Source organism: Leopardus geoffroyi, chromosome B3 (assembly GCF_018350155.1).
Source record: "Leopardus geoffroyi isolate Oge1 chromosome B3, O.geoffroyi_Oge1_pat1.0, whole genome shotgun sequence".
NCBI lineage: Eukaryota > Metazoa > Chordata > Mammalia > Carnivora > Felidae > Leopardus > Leopardus geoffroyi.
Window position 1 is genome coordinate 89,112,378 of NC_059337.1, and position 5,464 is coordinate 89,117,841.

General features: G+C 36.8%; 1 pseudogene; it reads right to left on the reverse strand.

Moving 5' to 3' along the window:
* Positions 1 to 4,437: 4,437 nt before the first annotated feature.
* Positions 4,438 to 4,898, reverse strand: LOC123583719 (annotated as a pseudogene).
* Positions 4,899 to 5,464: the final 566 nt, after the last annotated feature.

Below are 5,464 nucleotides of genomic sequence, written 5' to 3' on the forward strand. Positions count from 1 at the left end.
TTTGTCCAGATGCCATTTCTTACTTTGAGAAAGTTGTGCTGTCTGGAAAGGCTAGGTGTGAAACAGTTCTATATTTTAAACAAGTCCTTGTTTTTTATATTTCCTTTAAATTCTGATAAAAAATTAATAGTCTCTCCTGTAGTTGTACTTTCTCTCTATATTTTTTCATATACAGCTAAGATAAAATAACCAGTTGGCACTTTTCATATTTTTTCAGAAAAAAAAATCCTGAGCTATATTTAATATCCCATTAAGTAAATTTTTGATACCACAAATAGGAAGCACTATGGGGAAAATGGTCAGAGCAGTGTATCCAGAATTCAGGCAAAAGGGAGTGCATTATCTGTGAAGTTAAAAATATACTGAAACTATCAAAAGTCATTCTTTATATTATCATTGAACAGCAATTCTAAACAATGTCACAGAAAATTCTCAGCTGGCGCAGACTATTCCACTACGCTCTCTTGTGGTCAGCTTGGGATATCACTTTCATGATTATGTTAGATTATATGGCAAGAGGGGTTTTGCAGATGTAATTAAAGTTTTAATCAATTGAGTTCATCAGAACTAATATCCCGATTGGGCCTGACCTAATAATATGATCTCCTAAAAAGGAGTTTAGAGGTTAGAGACAGAAGAAGTCAGAGAGATGCAGTCCTACTCACCTTAAAGAAACACATTTATGTTATGAAGTGCCCATGGTGGCCATGGGATTTCAGCTTGGGGAGACCCTGACAGAGAGCCAGATATATAGATATTGTGAGATAATAAACAGATATTGTTTTAAGCCATTAAATTTATTTATTTATTTGTTTTAATATTTACTTATTTTTGAGAGAGAGACACACAGCATGAGTGGGGGAGGGGCAGAGAGAGAGAGAGAGGGAGACACAGAATCTGAAGTAGGCTCCAGGCTCTGAGCTGCTCAATGTGGAGCTGGAACTCACGAACCTCGAGATCATGACCTGAGCTGAAGTTGGACAGTTAACCGACTGAGCCACCCAGGTGCACCTAAGCCATTAAATTTATGGTAATTTGTTATACATCAATTAAAAAAATAATACATTTAGTTTAAATTTTGTTTTGCTATGGTTTTCTCTGGGATAATGTTTAAGAATGTTGAATGATGGTAAGTTACAAAATTCATTGCACTGTAATGTAACTGACAACTGTTTTAAGTGTTAAATTTCTAACAGAACAAAAGTGCACTTGCAGATAAATATAACACTCTTTAGAAATATGGATGATGAAGCAACTACTTATCCCTGAAGGTTTTGAGGCAAGTTGCATCATGTTGACATTTGAACTAGGCCTTTAAAGATGAGTAACAGCTGGCCTGGCTGACAGAGGAGGAAAGCACATTCTAGAATGAACAGCAGAAGTTGTCCCGCTGAGTGAAAGTCAGATGCTTGGGATTATGGAAAAGAAACAGATTGAGCATTAAGGTGATTTTAATGTATAGTTTACTGCCAAGAATATAATTTTAGAGGATTAAATATTTTGTTTGAGTTTATGGATAAAGACAAGTTTTTTTTTCAAAATGTGGATATCTACAGAAGAAAAAGTGCTGGGGAAAGAAGTAAAGTAAATCTGTTGTGTTTCAGCACTTATTGATTAATATCATCTAAAGTGTCAGGTGGGGTGGGTCAAAAGATCTGGAACCGGAAGTAATAAACATTTATTAATCTATGATAATAGTCTTCATACAAATACTCATATCCAGCTTTAAAAGGCTACATGTTATATAGATATGTATGCTGTCCCATTGAATAGTTTCATAAGTAATCGGGAGATTTATGGTATATATCAAGATGCTACTTTATATTTAAAATGTTGTCAGTATTAACTATACTCACCCTATTTTTTAAAAAATGTTTATTTTTGAGAGAGCACAAGTAGGGGAGGGGCAGAGAGCAAGGGAGACACAGAATCTGAAACAGGTTGTCAGCTGTCAGCACAGAGCCCCGAGTGGGGTTTGAACTCACGAGCCATGAGATCATGACCTGAGCTAAAGTGGGATGCTCAACCGACCAAGCCACCCCTATACATACCTTATTTGAACATATAACCAATAATAAAAGTATTCCACATTTGAAAATCTCATATCAATTACAAAGAAATGCATTATTTAGCCATAATTCATAAGAAAACCAATTCAGATTAAACAGGAATTTTGAAATACTTCATTTCTTATTTCATTGTGTATCATTTTTATGTGAAATCTGTCAACACAGCAAAAAATTCAGTGACCAAAAGTTTAACAAGTTCTAGACAGGCAACAATGATAATGAGATACTAAGCCAAAAGTAATGAATTATTGTGTTTTTTTCCCTCTAATTTAAACACACACGCACAATCAGCATAAGGAAACCATGAGTTAGCAATTGTTAAACATTAGGATGAAGCTCTTTATAGTGGAGGTACCTACTGGGGTTTCTATAACAGAGCTCATATTTTTTTGTCTCTTTATCTCTTTATTGAGATAGGGGTATCCCAATTTTAAATTTGACTGTGTTACTCTTTAGCTCTTATGTCTTTTTCTTTCTGAGATGAGTAAATTGAGGCTCAGAAAACATCATAGAATCAGTGACTCTCATATTTAGAGTGGAACACTGAGGTATCTAAGTTGCTAGAAACCTGGTTTGATGTCCTGGGAATACTGACGATTTCATTACTTCTTAGGGGTGGCCCTTTTAAGTTTGATATCTAGAAAGCATTCTCATCTTGAATCAAAAGACCTTTGGAGGCACATAGATTAAGTCTAATATCTTTTGTATAAGACAACCTGTCAAATATATAAAGGTGGCTCTTATTATTGCAGTCCACAATCCACTAGGCCAATTCTTTAGGTATGCCAGTGGTTGAGTAGGGGTTAAAACTCAGGTTTCATTCTTCCTGTACTTTAATTTTTACCCCCATACCCCATGCTGTCTAAGGGGAAGTCCAGGATGTAAAGTAGGAAAGGGCAAGTTGTCATTGCCTTCTGTGAAAATCTTACCATAAATTTTTACTAATATTTTTATGTAGTTTAATTTTCAAAAAATGCTATATAAATGTTTGTATCCAGAAATTACAATAGAAATTGTGATATTAGGAGTTATGTTAGCTTATACAATTTCCAAAAGGTTGAAATGAAGAACTTTACAACTTAGGGAAAGAATCAAAGCTAGTTTAACTAACTTTCTAGAATAATTCTGTGTATCCCTTCTAGGAAAGAGTGAAGGAATATATTGCATTTAAAACTGCTTCCTATTCGATCAACTCTAACAGCCATGTATTATGTACAAGTTGTGCATTTTTTCCACTTTTCTGTAATGGTTACTTATGAAACAATTTAAAGCTACTACATAGGAAAATATCATGACTATGCTTTTCTAAACTGTCCAGAGAATATAATAGTACTTGCAAAGGCATTTTTAGCCAGAATATTATGATAATCTTAACAGGTGACAGATGTGATTTGCTCCAATCTTGTCATGGTTATTTTGAATGGGAGAAGATGTGCCATTAGAGGAGAAGTTCTGCCAGCTAATTAGCACATTAGATGTTCCATCAGCCTTGCTGGCTTCCTGCAAATAATTTGGTTCAGTATATTCAGGTTTATTTGGCATAAAGAAATGGAGGTGTCAGGTGCCTGGGTGGCTCAACCGGTTAAGTGTCTGATTCTTGATTTCAGCTCAGGGCATGATCTTGTGATTTGTGAGTTTGAGCCCCACACTGGGCTCTGGGCTGATAGTGTGGAGTCCACTAGGGATTCTGTCTCTGTCTCTCTCTCTCTCTGTCCCTCCCCTCCTCTCTCTCTCTCTCTCTCTCTCTCAAAATTAAATAAACTTTAATTAAAAAAAAAAACAACAAATGGTGCCGTTTACATTTGAACTGGTATAGGTAAAAATATATGTTACAATGTGCTATGATCTGAATGTATGTACCCCCCGCCTCCAAATTCATGTGTTGAAAATGTAATGCCCAATGTGATGGTATTAGGAGGTACAGAGCCTTTGGGAGGTGTTTAGGTCAGGAGGGCAGAGCCTGCATGAATGTTATTATGTCCTTATAAAGGAAGCCACAGAGAACTAGCTTGCCAGTTCTGCCCAACATACGATGACAGAATTGTGACTGGAGAAGGCCCTCACCTGGCCATGGTGGCACCTTAATTTCAGACAGTGCTAGCCTCCAGGACATGAGAAATAAGTTTCTCTGTGTTATTTTTAACTAAAACAGTTGACAATTTTATTTTCACATTTCACAGTACAAATGAAAACTGCTTTTTTTTTTCTGATCCATCTATTCCCCTGCCAAAACTAGTTTGTCTTTGATAGGAAGAGGGAGAAAGTCTTCCTTGTCACGCTGTTAGCAAACACCCAAATTCATAGCACCATGATCTGGTGAAGTAGAACAAGGGATACAAAATGGATTGAAAGAAGTTCCCCTCTCTCCTTATCTGTGTGATCGAGTCCTTCTTGGGCAAGTAGGCACCATGATGAAACAGCAGGAGGCCTCATCACTGGGGGGGCCTGGTGTCATTAGCATGTGGCTTCCCAGAGGTGGCCTCGTTCCAGGAGCAGCTCCCACTGGCATCATCCCAGGAGGAGGAGGGCCCATCATTGGCATCACAGAAGGGCCCCCACAAGGCGTGCTGGCATCAGATGAGGGCGAGGAGGACCAAGGAGACTAGAGGGAGGTGGCCTCATTGCCCCTATAGGAGGAGGAGAAGAGAATGGTGTAGGAGGGATCTTTCCTTGTTTTGTAGATCAGACTCTGAACATGCTGTTCCATCCATTTCTGATCATGGTCTTTCACATTCTCTTTGTATTTCCTACCACTGCAGTGTGTCTTGCTCACAGATGGAGAGTTGAGGGTGAGGTATGGGTCACAGTATCACAATAAAACTTAGTCATGTTGCTCTCGTATTTCTGTTTTTTATAAGCCACCCAATCTGTGGTATTTTATAACCTAAATGGGCTAAGACACAGTGTAAAAGACATTATGAATTATGTCCAAGGTAGATTTCTATTTCGTTAACTTGTATTTCTTTATTAATGCTTTTAATATTCCTGTCTTTACCAGTCCAGTACAAATGCCCCAAAGTATGGTATGTCTATCAAAAAGCATCAATTTAAGTCTAGAAAATAATACATTCCCATAATTATATGCTATTTTAGCCATTTCCAGTAAAGAAAAGAGAAATGCCTCATTATTGCACCATATAGCGTGATAAGGGCATGTAGGAATGATGTTTCTAAATGATTTTATGTGGGATACTAAAATGGGTTTATAGTAAATCAACAGTTCAATTTTTGAAGTATATAATTTTGTTATGTTCTTGTCAGGGAAAAAGTAAGAGACTACAAAAAAAGATCACTTCTAGCTCTCTCTGTCTAGGTTCTCAGGAGATTCTTCTAAACACTATAGGCAAAAATAAATACATCTTAACTAGGACTATGAATTGAATATTCTTGTTAAT